Source organism: Mus pahari, chromosome 17 (assembly GCF_900095145.1).
Source record: "Mus pahari chromosome 17, PAHARI_EIJ_v1.1, whole genome shotgun sequence".
Classification (NCBI taxonomy): domain Eukaryota; kingdom Metazoa; phylum Chordata; class Mammalia; order Rodentia; family Muridae; genus Mus; species Mus pahari.
In genome coordinates, this window is record NC_034606.1 from 22456215 (window position 1) to 22480672 (window position 24458).

A 24458-nucleotide genomic window follows, 5' to 3' on the forward strand; every position below is an offset into this window, starting at 1 on the left:
GGTTGGGGAGCAGGGCAGGGGGATTTGGGGATGGCATTTGAATTGTAAATGAAGAAAATATCTAATAAAAAGTACCAGGCCAAAAAACAAAACAAAAAAAAAAAACAAAACAAAAAAAAACAAAAACAAAAAACAATTCTGTGGCTGAAACTGCAGTTGCTGTTGTTTAAAGTCAATAGGTGTCAGGGCCTGATTGCTCTGTCGAGTTGCTTAAATTCATTTAAGAGGATAGATACACTCGTAAATTGGTAAACTATGCCTATGCCCTCAAAAAATGCTCTACAAAAGTGACTCACTCCTGTTACACTGTCAGTTGGAGCACATTAGTCATCCACAGGTGTCTTCTCATTCTTCAGCTATTGGAGTGACTGTCATTGAGAGATATTCAAGGTTGACTTCTAGGACAGTGAGATAAAGTTGTTACTCTCCTACAATATGTGGGTACTCCCAAATCCCAAGGGCATTTCCATTACACTCTCTTAATCAATCACAAGGGTTGAGAAAATTCTATCTCTTGCACTAATTGTGACAATATTTTATAGGCTGTAATGTATTGTCTAGTTTGTCTATCATGTGTCTATCTACCTATCTACCAACCTACCTGCTTATCTACCTTTCCTATTAAAATGTAGACCTTATGAGGGTAATCTTAATTGTTCCTTATTATGTCACTGGTGAATAGAACAATAGTTAGTACACAGTAGTTACTCAATAAAATGTGATTGGAGGAATAGCTTTGCTTGATCTATGCAACCTTAATGCAAAAATAATTAGGAAGTTTAAACTTGCAGAGACTGAGAGAAGGCTCTTTTATAAATGAAGCAAAGCTACAGGAGTGCTGACAGAAAGATTCTGTTGCTTAGTTATAGCAATCATGATTTTACAGATTAGGAAACTCAATGTAGAGATGTTAACTGATTCATCAAGGGTTACTAAAATGGAGTTTCTAGTTTTAAATGTGGTATTTCTTACTACCATTACTTCATAATCCATTTCCCAAGTCATAGTGATGCAATGGATTGGGTATGTTGCTATGGGCTAAATATACAATCAGTGACAAAAGGAAATTTGGTCCATGAACACATGGGATTTAATATGTACTGAAAAAGTCAGATACTGACTATTTACATAGATCATTCAAAGGCAGTCCTGTAATGTGATCTACAAAAGAACACTGTGGGAGGTGACTTAAGCAGGCATTTTTATTTTCTTCAGGGGGTCTGTAGAAAATAACATTTAAATGGCAATTATTAAAGACTGAACACTTTAGTAGTAAATTGGTGCACTGAGTAGCAAGGAGCTGATGGTATTAAATATTGCTACAATATAGGGACTATTTACCTTTATGATCCATAGAGATGTTAGTACATATATTAATTGGGCAAGATATGCACGTACAGTATGGTTGTGCCTGTTCTTTTCCTTACATTTCTATTATTTTCTGAGAAATATTCAGTTTCAGATTTCCCTGGACTGAACTTGAAGTAGGCTGGAGGTCTTGAATGCTCTGACATCACTGTTCCTAGAAGGGAGCGTTCAGTTTTGCAAATGAGAGGCCCTTATTCTAGCCTTCACTCTGGTCTTGGTAAATTGTTGCCTTTACCTAAGTCAGTGCCCACTTAGGGTCTTTTTTTTTTTTTTTCTTTACTCAATGAAAATTTTCAACAGATTCATTCCAGTGGCTAATTATGGGCACAGAGCACACTCCTACCATCAGAGTCTTTTGCATATGCATTCCCTTCCCAAGCAATTTATTTTTTAATATAGTATTCAATACTCATACATTTGTAGAATGTGCTTGGATTGAAACTAGCACCCATTCTTTATACAACCCCTCCCTAATCCTCACCCTCATATTTTTCTTCCCAATTCACCTATGATTCTCTCTCTTTCCCTCTCTCTCCTCCTTCCTCTCTCTTTCTCTGTCTACACACACACATACACACAACATATACACACTTCAGTGAGTCCATTGTTGTATGTATGTGCATGGCCATAAATTCTATACTATAGGACTGTCTACTGGAGCATAGATTGTCTCTCAGGTCCTATGTCCCTGAAGAAAACTGACTTTCCATCCCACAGCACAGTTCAGTTGCCAACAGTTTCTCAAAAATAGGTGGGACTTCATGACTACTAAGCAGTTTAAACGACATTGAGAAAACTCCTCTCCAGTTGTTCAAATAGCATCTGGTAACAGGTCTATCATAGGCTGGGGAGCACTGAGTGAGAAATGAATGGGAAGAAGTAGCCCCAGGCACAGAGAGTGATGTCATACATAACTCACGCTGAGATGATAGTGCCTGCTTTCTTCTTTCACAGATCCCTTGCAGCTCCTGACAAGGACTTTGGGGGAGAGGATGTAGGACTCTCTGAACTCTTCTGGCATTGCACTGATGACCTTTCTGTCATTAGTTCTTTGAATCACTTTATTTTCTTGTCTCTGACCTGTAATCATAACTAAAGCACATTATGAAGTTCTGCAATCTCAGTTTTAGGGAAGGAAAGTGCTATTAACTACAGAGAATGTAAGAGTGAGCTGGGTGCTTTGCAAATAGCTCCTAATAAACAGGCAGGGCCAGGTGTGAAGCATGATTTATTTCCTCCTTACACAAAGCCATGTGGATTATAATGCTTTGGCTGCTGATGGTCCTGTTGGAAATGTGCCACTCTCCCTTAGGACATGATTACGGTCTAACCTCCCAGATGGGGAGCAGCAATTCCTTGCCTCCCATCCACCTAAAGGGGGAATACAAGCCAAACTCAATAAAGGTGTAAGGCATGGGGGCAAAGGAGATATGTGAGCAGTGCTGAAAGAAAACTCTTCATGATTGAAATGCTTCTGGCCTGAAGCCACCATTAGCTCTGAGCAGCGGATGTCATAGTCCTTCGCAACAATGGAAAGTGGTGGTCCCCAAGGGTTGCCTGTTCTTTCTGGGTATTTCTTCTTGTTGAATCTACTTAAATATGGACAAGACCATCTTTATGATAGATCAGAGATAGTGCATCTTCTGCTGCTCCTCATAGTGTTCACTATGAGGTAAGGAAGAGTCCCTAAAGGGACAAGGTGGGCATGAGATAAAGAATGTGGGGAGGATGTCAGCAGCAGCTGCGGAAATGGAAATCAGAGGCAAGCATGATGGATGGGATGATAAGTGGTTCAGGCATCAGCCACGGGTGTCATGGCTAGTTCTCCTTAAACATGACTTTCAATGTTCATTTCTTAAGTCAAATATTTCAGTTGTCTCATCTATAAAAGAATTTTCAAATATTCTTTATTTTCATATTTAAAGGGTAATTCTGAATGTTGGGGGGGAATTGTGAGAAAAATAGTCTAAAGGATACTGAGGGACAATCTTGGAATGATTCTGGAGGAGGAAAAAAACAGACATTTCTTGGTGAAATTGGTCATTTTACCTTCCTTAAGGAGGTACTGACTCTTTCCTCTGTTCCTGTAACTATCACATGTCCAGAATACACAGTGTTGTAAATTGTATCAAATCTAAGACCCTGTGATGCTCATAGATAAAAACCAACCAACCAGCCAAACAAACAAACAAACAAACAAAAAAAACTGGATATTTTGAAATGCAAAATTGACAATGCACAGCTTTCGGTCACTCATGTTTATTATTAATTTATTTTAATTTCATAAGCATCATTCCAATACCTGAATAGAAACAAAATCAATATCACGTTACTAAGAAAAAAATCAGAGGGGGAACAGCTAGAAGCAGAAGGCCATGACCACATGAAGCATGGGGACATAAGGTACCAGGAGGAAGAACAGAGATAATGTTACAAGGCAGCATACCTAAGTATATGGGACTGGTTAGGTTCCAAGCTGCTTTTGAAAATTATGGATCCATAGCGTTTCCCTGTTTGGGTTTCTCTGGAAGGATGCAATGAGTCAAACAGTGTAAATATGTGTTGATCTCAAGATAAATAATGGAGTGAATGACAATACAAGTGCTATCATTAGTTTATGTTTGATCCTGGGAGAATATATGATCTGAGTTTCCCCAGGGCAGAGGCTAAATTTTGAACATCAATATTTCCATCATCCAACATGACTTATTTGCTTATGTGAAAGGTGTTCTCCAGGACACACAACCTAAACTGCTGCCGTTCCTGAAAGGTCTGACGCAGGACATGAGTTTATCAAAGAAGAGAAACAATATGGAAGAAGGGTCCATAGCATCTGCTCTAGGGGAAGGACCATCTGCTTACCTCAAGCCTCAGCTCTTTCACCTACAAGCTTAGACACAACGGTTCTGGAATACAACGGTTGTTGAGGTTTGGTTGTATGGACAGCATTTAAGTTGGAGTTTTGGTCACAAGACCTACCAAGTAATCATTCTCTCCAGGCTCTGCTCTGCCCAGATTATACTCTCTGGCTATGGTACAGATTCCCAGTTGTAACTTCAGCATCAAAGATTGTGCTGGCACATGTAAACTAAGTGGTTGTCAGGCTGTACATTCCCAAAGTCGGATAAAGAATATTAAAAATCTCCCATCACTTGCAGAAGGAGAAGGAGGAGGATCGAAGAAGAAGATAAAACAGAATCGTGGGAATTAAGTGACTGTGGATTTTAAAGGCCCGTGTGAGAAATCAGGAAAGCCTATTTCTACAAATGTCTTTCTAATAGGGCTTCCCAGGGGTCAGTCCTACAAAACTCCTCCCCTTAGACCCGCAACATATATATTACATATTCCAGCCTGTGCAACTGAGGTACTGAGATTTTTTTTTTAATGAAGTGCATTCATGGTGTATTGCCAAGAGCTACTCAGAGAAAAAAGTAATCTATTTTCCATTTCTCCTCTCCTTAGGGAAAGATGATGCTGTACGCTATTGTACAGAGATGCTTCTTAAGACTTTCCCAGCCTAACAGCTCTTCCAGACTCCTTTCCTCAAAGGCTGAGTTCAGGTGTTTTAAATCTCGGTGTTTTCTGAGGTTCCCTTGGTGTCTAAAATCGGAGAAGACTAAATGTGAATTACACAAACACAATCCTCCTGCTACAAACATTGAACAACAGACAGCAAACAATAGAAGGCAATAGAGAGCAGGTTTGTAATCAAGGAAAAAAATATTAACATACCCACCTAGTATAAAAATAGTTTTTAGCAGAATCTCTCAGTGAGTTCTTTGGAATTACTTACAATTTAGTTCTTCAAACACCGCATATTTTTCCGTTATTTGCATGAACCAAAGAAAACATGCAAATTAACACGATCCACTTATGCTGAAAATATGACATCACTTGTCAAAACACTTCAGTTAACTCTTACTCTCCACTCAGCAGAGTCATGTGAATGGCTCTTCCTGGCTCAGCCTTAGGACTGACAGGGCTTATCCTGCCTGAAAGCAGGAAAGTTATGAAGAAAAAAAAAAAAAAAAAAGGTGAGAAGTAAATATGGCCAAATAAGGAAATGTGGGCCATTTCTTCTTTAGATATTTATGTATCCACACATTCTTTATTTTGTTTATTTTTCAAATTCTTAACCCTGCAAAATCAGGCCCGTTCAATAGACAGTTGAGTGGACATCACTTCGTATTGATCAACCTACTAGTTTGGTTATTTCTATTCACCCTGCATTTTACTGTCTCTAAAAGCTAACAGTTCTCTTTTCCGGGAGGCAGGGAGTGGCAACTTTCCCAGCTAAGGAGCTGATCCCCAACCCAACAGCCACTGCTTCCTCATATAAACCTTCAGGTTTGCAGGGCAGTCTAATTTTATCCTCAACACTTGTTATGTTTACTGTATTTTTAATTTATATTTTACTTACTCATTTTGTAGGAGTGTGTGTGTGTGTGTGTGTGTGTGTGTGTGTGTGTGTGTGTGTGCATAGAAATGAATGCTTTGGCACATGTGGAAGTCAGAGGAGGTTGCTTGGTTCTCTCCTGTTGTAGGGGTCTCAGGTTGGCAAGCTTGGCGCCAAGTGATTTTACCTGCTAAACTATCTTGCTGCTGCAATAATTTCCTGTTCTTTTCATATAGATTAGATTTCCACTACTATAACAAAATGCTTGAGATAAGAACCTTAAAATAAAGAATGGTATGATTTCAACTATTTAGTTCTTGGCTGCTGGGTTCCTTACTCTGGTCATATGGCAAGGCAAGTAACAGGTATATGGAAAATCCAAGGCTTATCACATCAAGGCAGCTAAGAAATTAAAGTAAAAGAGGAAGTGTCTTCAGTACTTTTTACAAGGTCATTCCTTTCATCCACTAATTCCCTTCTATGAGACTACAGCTCCTATAAGGATCCACCAGCTCCTCATGATGTCATCATCCTGGGGACCAAGCTTTCCATACAGAAGCCTTTGTAGAAAGTTAAGATTTAAACCATAACAATATAGTTGACATTTGTTCCTTGTGTCTATTGAAATAGCATCCACTAAAAAACAGGATGAGAAATTACCCAAAACATAAAACTCAATAAAGCATGAAATAAAAGTATGTTGAGAAAGATCAATTGCTGAACATAATCATGCATCATTATTGGGAGAGATGGGAAGAGGGAAGAGCATAGACAGTCTGTCTGCTGCATTTGGAAATGTAATTAGAATTCATTGATCAGATTTTCAAAATTCTAGAAGATTAGAATTTTAACTTTTTCTCCCTCTGACATTAATAGCTGTCTAAGAGAAGATAATGAACATCACAATCGTTATCCTCTTATCCTCATGTCTAAACACATGGGCTTTCAAGTTCTGGGAGAGAAATTCCACCAGAATAAAGATCTCTAGAAAATTCTCATGTTTATTTTGGCCAAACAAGAGAGAGTACTTTAGCTATCAAAACTGCCTTTAGGTATGGTGAACTGCTTCAGTATCTCATGCATTTTAGTCACCGAGAGCACTTGAGATATGCTACATTTGGGGAGATAACAGAAAAGAAATAATGACTTGAATAGGTTTGCAAGGGAGGTTAGAACAATCCATCTTTGTCGCAGTATATCTCCAACCCAAATAAGCCCAGGCAATGAAAACACAACTCAATATGAATACATGTTGTTCACCTAGATTTGGCCGATCTAGCACTACATTACCATCTTCCCCATATAAGAAACGTCATATAACTTGCAATTTCTCCAGGCCAGGTGCTTCTGCTCCACTTTCCTTCTTCCTTCTCCATCATCTCCTCTCTCTCTCTCTCTCTCTCTCTCTCTCTCTCTCTCTCTCTCTCTCTCCCCCAAAACCTACAGCTCCACCTTCCCCTCTTTCCCTGACCAATCACTGGCTCTAGCCTTTATTTATAGATTAAGGTGGGAAGGTTTACAGGAAATCACCTGAGTGCTGACTCATTCCTTGTTTGAAACCCCTCACAGTAGAACAGAATTAACATCAAATACAATTATCCCCAGGGCTATCCGCAACACACCTTTATGTGCAGACATCCTTTTCAGGCACAGCTAATGCAATGATGTAGTAATGTTGCAAGGGTGGGATTTCAGTAACACATCTCTGTACTCTTACAGAATGCTTAAACTTTCTCTATAATAAGACAAGAGATTCCAAGGGATACTATTCTCCCAAGGACTAGAATTAATACCTAGAGTATTTTTTCCTGTTTTTTATAGCATGGAGTGAATAGTTTAAGCATAAAAATATTGTTCCTTCTAAGTATTGAGTGTATACATCTGGCATCTTCTCCTAGTTCGGAAAATTAAATGCAGAGGGAATTAAGTGAGCCGACAGGAGCTTTGTCTCTTCTGCATTTTCTAGACTCTCTCTTTAGCTTTGCTTATGCTATAGAAAAAGGAAGGGATTCTGTGTGCACCCTGCTAAATACTAGCATTTTCTATGTGTATATTTTCTCCTAGAAAGGGAATTCTTCATCACTGATAACCCGACCACTCATCCCAACCTTCAATTTCCAGCCTACTCCCTGCCTCAGAGAGTAAATAAATAAATGAATAATAAATAGTAACCCCCATGCAGGAAAATTAGTTACGCCCAAGTTTGTATCTGCTTCTTAATTTCCTATCACCTCTATATTCCATAAGCCTCTTAAGCAGATTCCTTGAAAACTGTGCAGTCCTGGAAGTATTAATGCTACAGTTTCAAAGGCAGCAGACAGTAAGCAAGAAATAATGGGATTATTGAAAACTAAGGGATTATCAACCATATACACCTACCTATACACTCACTTGTAAATGACGGAGAAAAAAAATGAGTTCCCAGAAAGACCAAAGAATACACATGGGGGAACCCATGGCTCCAGCTGGATATGTAGCAGAGGATGGCCTTATATGAGGAGGGGAGTCCCTTGGTCCTATGGAGGCTTGATGACCCAGGATAAGGGAACACTAGGATGCTGAGGCATGAGTGGGCGGGCGGGTGGGGGAGCACCCTCATAGAGGCAGTGGTGAGGGAGGAAGGGATGGGGGCTTGGGGAGGGGAAACTGGGAAGGGAGATAACATTTGAAATGTAAATAAATAACATAATCAATAAAGTAATGAAGAAAATGAAAACTTAAATGCTAAAAATAAAATTTTAAAAAGGCTTTGGTGGTATCAACACCCTTCAATCACTCAAATGCTCAAAATCCTTTAGAACTTCTGTTATGGCCCAAACCCACGCAGAATCCTACCCAGCCTTTTCCAGCAGTCCCTGTGATTTCTGCTCACTTGCCTACCACAACCCTTTGGAGTGGTTCACTCTTACACTGGCTTCCTCACAGTTTCAAGCAGCTACGAGTGCTTTCTTTCAAATATCACTTTCCTTCCATCCAGAACCCCCATTTCTGCTTCTGTTCCCTCACTAGCTTTTGAGCAGGTTTAAATGGTTATGATCTATGATCTCCAGCCTTGAAACTGGTACCGGTGACATCATGTGTTAGGTTTGCAATGTGCAAAGATTTGAAGAGGTCTGGATCCTGGCCTGGTGTGTGGAAGATGAGTAGAGTTTTATAAAGTACAATTTGAGCTCATTCATTTCCCCCTTGGGCCTTCTGAAATTGTTCAACTTGGGTCTGTTAGTCAACCATAAACCCTGGTTATCCTATATCACTGTCTCTCCAAATGTTTTTTAAAAATGTTATGCTGGTCATTTGACTACCCCTTTTAAGCTCTAGCATGTAGTTTTGTTTCTGGTAGCTTGGTTTCTATGCTATAGTAGCTATGATTACTATGTTTCTTCCTCCTTTAATTTGAATATCTGTGTGTCTTATCCTGCTTGATACAAACAAACCCTGAGGATAATTTAAAACATATTTCAAAACAATAAAACAATTTGACACCAGATGGAAATGATAATGTCTCAAGGCTTCCCCACCCCCACCCTTTTGGCTTTCTGACAGTGTACGAAACCTTGGCCACTCCCTGGATGGAAAGGCTTGGCTGTTACTGGCGTGCTTAATGCTTGATGACTCCCGCTTGTGATGACATCAGGTTCTACCATGGGTTTCTGTAGTAGCAGAGGAGCTTGGACAGCTGAGTCTTCACTAAGATGCTGTGGTCTAGAATGCAGACATATTGAAGCTAAGTGCCCAGGGGCATCTGGATAAAACCTTTATGTACAACTCTCAGGGTCTAAACAAAGTACCTGGGACATACAAAAATTCCCTCCAAAGGCAAGGAATGGCCACACCCCCCTAGCTCCATAGGACTAGTCTGATCCATTAAACCAGTGGTTCTCAACCTTACTAATTCCTTTGATATAGTTCCTCATGCTGTGATAACCCCTAACCATAAAATTATTTTCACGACTACTTCATAACTGTAACTTTGCTACTATTATGAATAGTAATGTAAATATGTGTGTGGGGGTTTGGTGGCCTTAATTAACCCCTAGGAAAGAGCTGTTTGACACCCCTCCCCAAGACAGGTCACAACCCACAGGTTTGAGAAATGCTTACCCCCATTACAATAGGGCAGAATCAAAAGTCGGAGTCATCAGAATGTACCCAATGCTTAGTTTCATATATATATATATACTGAGTGGAGCCCATAGCATGCCCCCCTTTCCTTCTGAGTGACTGATCAATGTTCTGCTATCCCACAGAGCAGGGGGATAGTCCTCCTGACCACTGACAGGGGAGTCTAGGGTCCTTTGTGTGGTTGGTTTTAGAGCCTCCTCATACCATTTACTAATGTATTTTCAACAGCTGTGTACCTGCTACTGATGCAGTTTCCTTCAAAGCTAGAGGAATATAAGATGCCTTGTCTCTGTGAATGAGAGCCACACCATGCCTAATTTTTAAAGAGGAGAGGGGGTGAGAGAACAACTGTTTCCACTTGGGTTCACATATTTCAAAAATATGATTCAATTAATTTTACTACCATTGAAAGAGCCAACCCAAAAGTGTGGACTCACAGGAGAGCTGCTGTCTATTAGCAGCAATGTTCTCACACTGGAACAGCTTGCAGGAAGAAGTTGCCATTTTAGATGAAGACCTCATGTCACATTGGGACTGTCTGGAATGCCCAAGAAAGGGAAGCCTGCCACCGAAACATATACCCCTTGAGATTATCAGGATTTAAAAAATAGGGAAGATACATTTTTGGACATACATAGGAGGATTAAAAAATATGGAGCAATGCCTCAGCTCATATTGGTCATACCATTATTCTCCTGAGGAGGAATTTATAAATTTTCCTTTTATGGAGAATTTATATCCAACTCTTGTGCTTGAAGAGAATCTGCCATTTTTTTTTCTGTAAGATTTAAGAAATAGGAAGGAGAAAAATGTGGCTTTCTATGTACTGTCAATCAGGAGAACCATATTCTTATAGGATGAGTCAATAGAAAATGAACTATATTCTCACATCTGTAAAATAATTTTCACAAAAGCCCTTTGGAGCCTCACTTCTTAAGAGCATCTTACTGTACCTAGAAGCATTCTCAAGCATAGCACTTAAACTCTCAAGTGTTTTCATTTGTGCTCAAAGAAAGGATGACGGCTCTTGCCCCTTCTGATTCATTCCTCAAGAAAAGCATCACCACTCAAATGGTAGTTTAACCCAATGTAAACTTTTCTTTTACACTTTTGGAGGCTTTGAGTACAGAATTGTTTCCACAAAGCTAGAAAAGTAGAAAGGATATTTCCCCTTTGGAGGCTCTAGAGCAGAATCCATTCCCTGTTCTTTTCCAGCATCTAGGACTTCTGCTGTCTTTGACTGGTGTGTCTCTCCGACACGTTCTATTCCCAGCATCATAGATCCTTCTTTTGTAGGAATTTTTTTCTCTGTTTCCTTCTGCCAAATCCAAAAGTGATTACATTTAGGACTCAACAGAACAGCCCCAATAGTCTCTTATAAGTTGTTTTAATACCATATAATATTATTTCCCATATAAAAATCTATAGAGAATGAAAAAATATAGAAATTCTAGAATATGTACAAGTTAAGATCATTTACAGTCACTAAGTCAATAGTACAGGAGACATAAAGAGGAACCACACACATATGAAAAAAAGCGACAAATCGCAGGAATTTACTTAAGAAAAGATTCCACAGGAAAAAGAGATAAACAAATCAGAATAGGAAATAAAATATAATCAATTCGATAAACAAGCGAAAGCTCAGCATCTGACGAATAAGGGAGAAAGCAGGGAGCAAACAATGCTGAAAACAGCCAGCATCAAGCCAATACTGCTGCAGAAATCCACATTACTATCAAACAGAGCTCAAACCATCCAGCATCAAGCCAACACTGCTGCAGGAATCCATGTTACTCTCAGTAACAACCATAAACACACATGAGTACACTCTCCAACTGAAAGATTCCAATAGACTGAATCAAAACAACAGAACAACAAAACAAACAAACAAACAAACAAACAAGGTCCACTACTACTACTGTCAACATATCTCAGTGTCAAAGACAAGCGGTGGCTACAGTGTGAGGTCAGAATATGAAATGCTTACTAAGCAGATAAAATCTGAAAGACAAAGTATGCTTTAAACACAATGAGTCAAAAGTGATAAAGAAAGAGACCCCCTCATATCCTAAAGAATATTTTCTTCTCTCACTTAAGAAATCTGTGTTTTCACCTCTTATGAAAAAAAAAATTACCCAAGGGTAAAATCCAAAAGCATATGATTGGGAAACAAATGAACCAAAGTTAGCACTTCCAGATTCATAAAAGCTACGTGTAGTCTACATTCACGTGGTTCATTTGTGTTTGATTTTTATTTTACTCCTTCCTGATTTAATGAATTAATTTAATGGCTAAGTGGTTAATAGAACTTGCTGTTCTTCCAAGAGAACCCAAATTTTGTTCCCAGCACCGAAGTCCAGGTGGAACATAACTGCCTGGAACTCCACTTCTAGGGGAGTCAACGCCCTCTTCTGACTCTTTGGGTACCTCTGTGGCATACACACACACACAAACAAAGACATAAATAAAAATAAGTTTTCTAAAAGAGAAACACTTGTGGATTAGAGATTTAACTCTAAAATAATGTTTCAAGTTCAACCTGTCCCACTTTCCATGTAAAAAAAAAAAAAAAAAAAAAGAAACTAGAAGTTATTAGTGGATTCTCAAAAATCTAGTTTTTTTATTTTTTCAGAGTCTTTAACGTTCCTCCCAAAATTTTTAACGACCTACTTACTACTTCATGTTTACTGTTTACTCCCTGTGTGTTTGTGAATTTTATGTAGTTTCTTTTGATGCTATATCTAACTTTATTTTATTGTGATCTGTCAAGATGCAATAAATAATTTATAAGTTTTAAAATTAAGATTAAGTTTATGGCCGAAAATCTGATCAACTTTGGAGAAAGTTCCATTGTCTTGTGAATAAAATTTATATTTTTCAGCCATGAATATCTGTTAAGTCCATTATTTGTGGGTCAGTTCAAGTCATTATTTTACTTGAATCATCTTTATGTTAATCAAAGTAAGGCACCGAGATATGAAATTTTATTACTGTGTATCTGGACTTCATTCCCAGTATAAATATGCTAAATAATAAAAGCCCTGAGGAAAGTTAGAACTAAAGATTTATAACTTAGCCAAATAAAGGTTGTATATGTACACACACAAACACACCCCCACACACAAAAATATACCTACACACTAATAATAATAGTGGTGATAAAAATAATCTACAGACATTAGACTGATTTTTTTAAAAAAAAACTAAAATATTTCCTGTAATATTAAATGAGATGAGGCCTTCCTTGATTAAATTAGCATAGTCACTATAGAATTCAGTATATTGATTCTTTAAAAATTAAAAAATAGAAATAATACTTCCATAAGATCCAGGTATGCTACTTGTGAATATATACCCAAAATAGTCCAGGAGTTATCTACACAGATACCTCCAAATTCATGATTATCATGAAAATAGAAAAGCTATGGACTCCACTAAAATAGCCATCAGTGGATTAGTGGGTAAAGCAGTGGTAATACATATTCATGATAGTGTTTTACTTAGTCACACAAACAAATAAATGCATTCATTACAGGAAAATGATAGACCTGAAAGTCATTGTGTTAAATGGGATAACCTGGACTAAATGGGAGTTTTGATTTTTTTTCTCACAAATGTGTGATGTAGGTGGATTACAAAATACCAGAGTCATTATTAGAGCTATGGAAGCAGAGTGGGTGAGAGGCTAAAATAATGGGAGTAAAGAGGAATAAAGCCAAGGTACATTATACGCATGCACAGAAATGTCATAATGAGCCCATTTAGTTGGTATAATTAATATATGCTAATAAAAATTTACTGTCTTGCTTAAAAGCATTCAAAGGAGAGCAGACTGAGACCAGATTGAGTGAAGGGTTGCTCTTTCCTTGGAAGATGGAGTAACGCGGGGTGTTTCCATTACCTAACTTGAACCGGAGCCATCCTCTTCCAGGAAAGTAACTGTCATGCGTTAGATGATTTTTTTTTTCTTCATCCGAGAGCCTATTGCTATGGACTCATGGCTAAGTGTAAGCGTGCTTTCCACAATTAAGCAGATGTTTGGGCAGCTCCAGGATGGTGCTGGTTCTCTGATCCTTGTCGCTGGAATTTGGCAGTTTGATCACTGCCTGAAGTTACAGCAAAAGTATCTAAGCAAAACATGAAAGGATTTTTAAAGATGGCCATGGAGATAATTTTCCCTCTTTAAAAGGAAATTAAATGCATTCTTTCCCAACCCTGGACTGAAATTTCCCACATGTAAATTTGTGTTTAAAAAAAAAAAATCAGACATTTTGACATCAAAACCTGAAAAAGAACCAAAGACCATAAATCTATCGTCTGACAAGGAAATGACTAAATTCATTCACAGAATAGTGTCTTTGACTATGACACAGTTCACTAAAGTCACTCCATGTAATTTTATGTGTGCATATGGGAGTGTGCACATACTCACACACATATTGAAATGTGTATATTTACATAAACCTTAACAAAACTCTTCTAACAATTTTTAGATTGTTGGTCTCTACTTCAATAGTGCATAATCTTCCAAGGCTACTGGACTTCCTGTTTGGCCCTAATGCTCCCAATATCAGTGTTTCTCCTCAAATTCCTCATGTTACCCCTCATACTCTCAAATTCATGAACTCTTTTTCTTTTAGATGATAGATAGATAGATAGATAGATAGATAGATAGATGACAGATAGATATACATAGATGATACATATATGTAATATATGTTATATATAACATATGTGCAAATTATGTGATGTATGTGTGTATGTCACTCAGTCCATTTCCTGTTATTTGTATGTATATAATTTCAGATCTGACCAGTTGGTATTGAATAACAAATTAGGAATATCCATTTCAGGGAAAGACTACATTTTCCACTCTCAGAATTCCTCATCTGGCTTTAGTTTTTTGCTTAATGTTGGGGATCTGTGAGATTTCACTCTTTCATGATAACATGCCTCCCGATGTTGTCCTTGTTGATTTTGAAATTGGCTTAGTAACTTCTGGGCTTCCATAAGGTTTTTAAAGAGATCTTCAGTTTTGGTTAACCCACTCACTAGTCCCTCTTGTCCTCCATCCCCCTGCTCCTGTTCCCACTTAATCTTTAACCCTCCAGATTATCTCATTATCCTTAGTTGGTTCCTATTGCTATGATGAAATCTATGTTTCCTTCATAGATTTTTTTTTATATAAATTTACCTTTGACCTCTATTGAATGATCCTACTCCTCTATCTTGCCTTCCTTCTGTGATACTTGCTGTGATCATAAAAAAGATAAAGGGTATAAGATACGCTCTATGAGAGGTGTGGTGAGGTATGGGGGAAAGGGGTGCCTTGACAGGCCCAGGCATGGGGAGGGGGTGAAGAGGGCAGCAGAGGCAGAGAAAGGCAGAGAGAAGGAGAGAGTAGAGAAGTAGAGGCCAGCCATGACCACGTGGAGAGAGAGGGAAAGGGGAAGGAAAGAGAGGGGGTGCAAGGAGGCAAGAGAGAAAGGCAGGCGTAAGAGAACAGAGAGAGAGGAGGGGGAGAGCAGCCCCTCTTACAGTGGGCCAGGCCTACCTGGCTATTGCCAGGTTACTGTGGGGTGGAGCTTAGACAGAAACCTAACAATACTGTTTTCCACATGATTCTGTCTATTACCGTAGCTTTCTATTGAGGATTTTATTTGGCCTATTAAGATTTTTCACTTGCAGTATCATTTCATTTTGTCTTTTCTTCAACAATTCTATTTGTTTATTGAGCGTTCATCTTTAACTCTTGTATTGGCTTATATCATTCATCTCTATTTGTTCTCTTGGAGAACATTCACGTCTTCTTTGAGATGTTCAAACATACTTATAATCACTGTTATAAATTCTCCGTGTGGAAGTTCGTTGAGGTTGTTCTCATTTGGGATCTACTATTATAGGGTTTATAATTTTAGGAGGAGACAGATTGTCTGAGATTTTAGTGCTGTTCTAGATTTTGCAGTGGGATTTTCTCATTGGGAATTTAGTAGGGTCAGTGGGAGTATTGACCTGGGGATGCTGGCCTAGAAACTAAGCAGTTCCTATCAACATGGGGACTAAGGAAATTGGGGAGGAAGAGGAGTAGCGAGCGTCTGAGGACACCTTACCAGTTGATTGCCGCAGCTTTGTAGAAAGCAGAAGTTTAGGCTAAGTGGCCAATTGACTGAGGACCTCTTACTTACCAGCACCAGCCTGCAAACAGGCCCAGCTGTCAGAGTCTCCGAAACTTAACCTGTTCTTTCCCTCTCCACCCACTCAGAGTAAGGTGGGAAAGGGAAATCTCCTGTAGAGTGGGTTGGTTCTGGGAAGTTCTCAACTCTAGGCACCAGGATCTTGAAAGGCCAAGTAGTAGGGACCGCATTTGTACTTTTGCTCACAAGTTTTTCTATGACTGGCAAGGAAAATGTAAACGGTTAAATCATATTCATTGTGACCTGCCATCAAACTACCTGTCTGTGCTGGCTCTGAACGAGAACAATATTCATATTCGAAGTCATGAGACATAGATCTTTTGCTGCATACAACCTGAATTTGTCCATAAGTAAATAAACCATCCCCTAAGTTTGATTTAGGCTATAAGATTGTCCTCTTGCATTTCCTTAAGACACTAAATTACAAATGGTCAAAAGGCAACATCAAGTCCAATGAAAGGAGCATGCATGTAAAGCAGGACTGGAATCTTCAGGTGAGAATGTATCCACAGATACTGGGTACCTTGTATTTTCTCAGTTTAACAGGTAAAAACTGTAATGATAATTCTTCTTTCATAAGCCTCTTAGATGGTTTCATTCAGAAAACTCAAATAAAACTGTAAAATGCGACAGTGTTTTCAAGATTATTTTTCATTTTGTTTCATGAGTATAATTTTACAGATATAGTTGTTTTATTGAACCTATATCTAGGTACTGTGTGTATACAATGCCCGTGGAGGCCAGAAGAGGAGTTACAGATGGTTGTAAGCCATCTTGTGGCTGTTAAGAACTGATCACAGGTCCTCTGGGAGAATAACCAATGCTCTTAACTAACTTTCCAGCCCTAGTATCTTTAAGGCTTGCTTTTCTCCCCCACTTTACTTCTCAATCTCTGTCTTCTGGTCCGTCCCCTTTCACAGTTCCTCCTCCTACCACCCTTTCTTCTCTGAGACAATGGAGGCCCTTCCTGGGAATCTCCTCTACAATGGCACATCAAATCTATGCAGGGCTAGGTGCTTTTTCTCCCACTGAGGTCAGATAAGGTGGCTCAGTTAGGAGACCCATAGATAGGCAACAGAGTCGGGAACAACTCCCCTTTTCCAGTTGTTGGGGGACCTGCATGAAGAACAAGGTGCACATCTCCTACATATGTAAGAATATATCTAGCCTGTGTATGCTCTTTGGTTGGTAGTTCGGTCTCTGAGAGCCCCCAAGGGTCCAGATTAGTTGATTCTGTTGGTTTTCCTGTAGAGTTCCTAACCCTTTCAGGGTCTTCAATCCTTCACCAACTATTCCATAAGATTCCCCAAGCTCCATCCAATATCTGGCAGTGTGTCTCTGCATCTGTCTGAGTCAGCTGCTGGGTGGAGCACCTCAGAGGACAGCCATGCTAAGCTCCTGTCTTCAAGCATAGCGGAGTATTCTTAAGAGTGACAGGCTTGTCCATGGGATGGTTCTCTAGTTCAGCTGGTTATTGCTTGGTCATTCCCGTCTGTCTCTGTTCCATTTCCCCATTCCTGCATTTCTTGTAATGTTTGCTTTTGATACAGAGTCTCAGAAAGTAGTCATGGCTGGCCTGGAACTCACTTAAACTAGGCTGACAGAAGCCACAAAGATCCACCGCTTCTGCCTCCCAACTCCTGAGATTAAAAGTATGAGCCACCAGTCTGCTATCACTGGGTTTTATTTATTAAATTAAGGTCATTTAGAAAGGTAAACGTTAAGTAGATATCTTCTCTGCCCTTAATCAAAATGTGACAAACATGAGTACCCCACTTTCAAAACATTTGGCTATACAGATATTGCTAATTGGTCACAGATCTCACAGTGATCCCAGAAGATATTTCCAGCAAAACAGATGGCTACAAACTGAAGTTCAGACATCAATCCTGGCACAGAAATCTATTGGCTATGCCATTATTACAAAATGCTGCCACTTGGTTCTCTGACTCCTTCAGGGACTGACCATATTATGCCATATGGGGTTTGGTTTGGTTTGGTTTGGTTTGGTTTGGTTTGGTTTGGTTTGGTTTGGTTTGGTTTTTCGAGATTGAGTTTCTCTGTATAGCCCTAGCTGTCCTGGAACTCACTTTGTAGAATAGGCTGGCCTCAAACTCAGAAATTCACCTGCCTCTGCCTCCCGAGTGCTGAGATTAAAGGCATGTGCCACCACGCCTGGCTCCATATGTTTTATATGATTGTCATAATCCTGATTTTTTTCAATTTATTTGGATTAAGAGTCACAGAGAAAATGAATAAGTCACACCTCTGGGTGAATCGGCCAATATATTTCTAGAGGGAATTAAACCTTATCAAGGGTTTAATTAATAGATGTGCACAAAAGTTGAACAATTTTTTGGGTGGTGGATAATTCTAATGGTGGGGGTATGGAACAAAAAGATGACTAGAAATGTATCTCTTGTCTTGAACCTATCCTACAATCATTCTTTTTTTTTTTTTTCTCAGTTTTTCTGAGACAGGGCTCTCTGTGTAGCCCTGGCTATCCTGGAACTCATTCTGTAGATCAGGCTGGCCTCGAACTCAGGAATCCACTTGCCTCTTCCTCCTAAGTGCTGGGATTAAAGGCGTGTGCCACCACTGCCCGGCCAATCATTCTTCTTACATGAACACCACCATGCCCTCTCTTCCTCAAGTGACAAAACCTCAGAAGCTGTAAAAATAGATCTTTCTTAAGTTATGTGTTGCATAGTCTGTCACAGGCATGCAAAAGGAACAAGCACCATAATAATTGTGTTGTTGTGACACTGATAACAAGAAAATTAAGTACAATGAAACAGCTAGCATGTATCAATAACTTGTGATGAGGACATCTCAAGTGTGTGTGAAAAGAATCAGCTCAAGGTCACATCAGCTCTCAAGTGTCAATGAGTATCTAGCTTAAGTAGAGAAACAAAGCTTGCAGAACACTCTCAGATTTTGTGATTCATTCAAGTTTTCACAGAGTCCAAACTTTTATAGCAAGCTTTTAAACTTTTATACTAACATGTTACCCAGTAATTCTGATACAGATATTCTAGAGGTCACACTGTGAGAATCACTGCATTAGTTAAAAGCCAATTGGCTTTAGAGTGAGAAAAACTTCTTTTTGAGACACTCTACTGTTTTTTTTTTTTTTTTTTTAATATTCGTGTTCTTTACAAAATCCAATTCATTAGTTCTAGGGTGAAACTCAGTGCTTTCTAGAATGCTTAGCAATCTTGACTTGCTTACTTGGCAATCATTGGAAGTTGGAGTTGCAAAAGTCCTATACGTGTTTCAAAATTAGAGTAATGTATGTGAGTGCTTCAGATGTTGCTTGCAGAGGATGGGAACTCGTTGGTCTGGATGTTTATCAGCTACAGCTATGCATGGACTCACCTTCTCTCCTCTCTGCAGCCATAATCCAACCATAGCAGAGAGCTAATGCAATTTTCCAATGAACCTGATTCTTCCTCCTAAGTGCTGGGATCAATGAACTAGATTCTTCATGAATCTTAAGTTTCCCAACTGTTCGGGGTGTTTGATCCAAGGCATTTTCCCACTTTGCTGCTCTGCAGTGACTGAGGAGAACCTGTCAATTTGAGATGAACTAGGGTGGACCACTCAGTCATTGGCAGTTACTCATCAGAGTCAAACTTATGACTCATGACAACAACTTGCCCAGGGAAGGGGATGGAAATCATCTGGAAAATACCCTCAATAAAACTAAACAAATGTTCTGGGAACAAGACAAAGAAGTAAAACATGGCCATTGTAGTTAAAGTCCCCTTCAGATTCTGCCTTCCCTCAGTATTTTCATTGTCAGTGAAAAGACCCCAGAGTTTGCAGTTGGAAGTCCTATCTCTGAGGCTTATTGGCTATATGCTATTGAATAAAAATTATTGCCAAATTTTGACAATGTAAACTCTCCCAAAGGCAGAGATTGCCTTTTTCTTCTTCAGAGCTGTATTCTCAAGGAATATGAGAGCAATTCACCAGTCAATAAATCAATGGCCTTGCAGGTCTCCTCTTGACCTTGGTTCCCTCATTTCTTAAGACAATATAGGCAATTGTCATTGTCCTTCCTTTCCTCTGGTAATGTAAAAGGTAAGCTCCTTTGGCTGAAGACTCCACATACTTCACACATAGTGTTGTGAAGAATCAAGGTGGAACTGGCTTGGATACTTCTTTTTGAGGACCAGAATGCTATGCCCGCTACCAATGGACAAAAAGAATTTGTGATCCTACTCAGCTGTAAAACGTATGAACCATAGCAACAACCAGACCAGAAGGATACCACAATGGGAAAATAATATCACCTTTATCTTTGGAGTACCAAGAGCTATATAATTGGATTTAATATCTGCTCAACAAGACGAAATCAATGCCTGATATTATAAACTTTGATATCTACCTATGAACTAAAATAGTCATAGACCTGAAAGGAGAACCTTAGTTGCCATTTTTCTAAACAAATATAATTTCTAACTGTACGCGAAATGCTGATCCTCACACCTTTAGAAAAGCAACACTTTCCTGAAAGGAAGAAGTAAGTAACTCTCAGATGACCAATCCCAACTTCTACAGCAGTAATTTAAGCCCTACATATAACACTCAGGAAAGATCAAGGAAGAAGGTGTGTAACAATTGTAAGAGCAAGAGAATTAGAATATCTGCTGCTAGTTAATGTCTTATAAACACCAATGGGAAGCTGTATCTATGCATGAAATAGCCATAGCATCATGACCTAAACAAATCTGCACAGTGGCATGACAATGTATGTGGCAGAAGACTTGAAAGGTTCTACTGCTCAATGAAGAAGTACAGAAAATCAGCAATTGCCGAGAGTAGAAAAATCGGTTTTCATAAAGGACAAGTGCCCTGATAGGTTATCCAGTCCCATGAGGTCATCCTTAAACATAAATACAAAGAAGCAAAAACAAATGGACTCAGTAGTGTGTGTGTGTGTGTGTGTGTGTGTGTGTGTGTGTGTGTGTGTAAAACTAATAATTAAGAAAAAGTCATGATTTTGACAAGGAGTAGGCAACACAAGAGGAACTGAGGAGGTGAAAAGGGGTGTAGACATGATATAACTACAGCACACATACATTAAATTCATTAAAATTCCTTAATGAAAGAAAGGTCACTAATAAATAAAATGGATATACAACTCTGCAGACCCTAAAACAAAAGAATGCATAGGTCTTAGACTCTTTGCAAAGGGTCCATGAAGTAACTGAAGACTGTTCACAACATAGTAACACCTTAATAAGGTGAGTCTGCAAATAAAGAAATGATATGCTGGGAAGATTTTTTTGCTGTTGTTGTTGTTAGCATATTTATTTCATTATTTTAGGTATCCAGAGACCCACTTTTTCATTGTTTTCAATAGTTCTAGAGGAAACAAACACTTTATCTCAGGACAATGCGTTGCTTCTTTAGCTGTAGAGTTATGCTGTAACTAGTTGTTTTTAATGTGAATGTGCTAGTTGGCTTCCTGTCATTGTAACATTAAGTACATTCTCTAGAAGACAAGGGTTCCACTGCAGATGCAGGTGGACCTTTTGTTTGTTTATTTGCTGTGTGTGCTAAGTGCCAACTATATGAGGGTATAATGAAGCCAGACCAAGAAACAGAAGGGGCCAGAATCCCATAAATCCTGTCAAAATACCCTAAAAGACATAACAGCTTCTCACACGGATCTGATTTCTAAAGGTACAAAGAGTCTCCCAGTGATATTCTGGGGAGCAAATCCTTAACACACAAAGCTTTGGAAGAAATTCAAGCTATGGCTATAAATAATAGGAACTAATTTATTCACCAGCCAATGCTGTCTTAATTCTAAATTAAACATAATTTTGATTTTTTTTTTTTTTTAGTCTCTTGAAAATGTCCAGAACTTCATTTTCCTTATAAGATCTAGGATGAGCAACAGAATGAAAACCACCATAGTGCTTTGAGAGATAAAAACAGCAAACTCTGAGAAACCCTCTCAAAGCTGATCCTGCTGCCTACAGAGAACACAAGCATTCAATTGCCCCACACCTCTGACAGGCCTGGGAGATTAGCGATTAGTACAGGGATTCCATGCTAGAAAGACCACTTTAATCACAAGGCTTACTGGCAAACATGCACTTCTTTCTATAATCCTGAAGACAGTTGCCCCATGCCCTTTCACACCATACCCATTTCTTCTTTGATGCTGAGTGCTTAGCATTTCCCTTCTATTAGTTCATCTGCATCTCATTAGTATAAAATAGTCCTGAGACTACCCCATCCTTGAGTATCTCTTTCAAATCTGATCAACCACCAGCAATGTGTAGACCTAGTTGTTTTGAATTCGAGTGGAGGGGTCTCAGACACTCAGTAACAAGTTCTATCTGGCATTGGGTTGAATATCATATTTAACAGGATAATTTCATTTTCTTTTGCTGATACATCTTAAATGGATTTGTTACCTTTGTCTCTAAATGCGTGTATCAAGACCTTCTCTAGTCTCCCAAGGTCTTCAAAGTACAAATGCCTACTTGGTTTCAGGGACTGATTCCTCTTTGAACATGGTCACCAATGCAAGGGCCAGTGATCCTTTCAAGGTCAATAGGATTTTTGCAATTGTTCTTTCTGACAGTTTCTTCAAAAATGTTAGCATTTATGAACAACCAAATGAATAAAAAGATACTCAGAACCTTTTCCCACTGTAACTGATTTTCCACATTACCATTCTGAGGGCCTTCTCTTCCAGAGGGCTCCAAATCTCATGCTTATATTTGGGTTGGTGGTATATTCCGGGTAGACCAGTTGTCTGGCATTCCTGGAGCTGTCAGTTCCATCCCCAGTAGGCTGCCCTTCCTATAAAAGAGACATGTAGTACCATTTTTCAATCTAAAATTGTAGTATCTCAGATGTCAGTCCTGCTCTGTCCTCTCAACATTGGTTGTCTTTTTTTTTCTCTCTTACATTTGTCCACCTCATCTCCACTTCTGCCACCCCCTGACGCAAGCTGATCTGCTTTTAATGTCTAACTTTTCAGCCTTGATGATCACTTCCTGAAACATTAGTTCCAACTTCACCAAGTGAAGTGCATTTTGGTCTGGTTCCAAAGGTAAGCGAAGAACCGTCTTAACTGCAGCTAAGGTTTATTGAAGTCTATCTTCCAAAGAGTGTCCTGATTGCAGTACGGCAGACACTGGAGCCTTTTACCTGTCACAACTGATTGCCCGGGCTGTGATATGAGGGGCTTTCCTCTTACAGATGTCTCCCACTGCCCTCTCTGTACTTCTCACGATCTCAGTTTCTCTTGCAGCAGCCCTCTGAGGTCAGCACCATCCTTATCCCCACTTTGAGATGAAGAGACTGAGAACCAGTGGTATGAAACAACCTGCCATAAGTTAGCAAGTGGGATTACTGGGATATGAGTAAACACAGCCCTAACTCCACGGTGACTCATCAGAGTCACTATAATTACAGCCCCTGTTTCCATCCTAACAAAGGAAAACAACTGTTTCTAAAAGTGATGTCTGGTGATTATTTACTATGGGGGTTGAAGTAAAATTTAAATATGGCCAATAGAAAGTCCCCGTCCTTACATCACTGTCCTATTCTGTGTTCATCCACATAAATGTTTATCTCTTTAGACTTTTTCCATGACCTTTTACATTAGAGTTCCTCAGACTTAAGATCAGAAAGATAAGACATAAGAGAAAAATATTTTTGATCTTTAGCCTTATTTTAATTAAATATATAAAAGTATATTTATCGTATTTATACTTACATATGTGCTTTTATATACCTACAAAATTGGGTACCTATTTCAAGGTATATTTTAAATATGAAAACTTAAATTTTCACAAAATAAATAGTAATAAAGTAAAAAAAGTTTATTAACATCTATTAATATAAATATCAAGTATTACTTCAAAGAAAGTTTCTTCCCTATAACGGCACTTATGGAGCAGTTATGATCTCACTTGCTCAGAGAGAATGGTTTTCAGCTTGTGAATCTTGACTATCAAAGTCATGTTTTCATTCCATACTGAGAAGCATCAGTCCAAACATGATCTGCTGTCATAGCATAACAGCACTGCTTAGTATATCTACCTCTGTTCTCACATACAGCTTACTGAGTGATATACTTAGTATGTCTACCTCTGCTCTCACATACAGCTTACTGAGTGATATACTTAGTACGTCTACCTCTGCTCTCACATACAGCTTACTGAGTGATATACTTAGTACGTCTACCTCTGTTCTCACATACAGCTTACTGAGTGATATACTTAGTACGTCTACCTCTGTTCTCACATACAGCTTACTGAGTGATATACTTAGTATGTCTACCTCTGTTCTCACATACAGCTTACTGAGTGATATACTTAGCATGTCTACCTCTGTTCTCA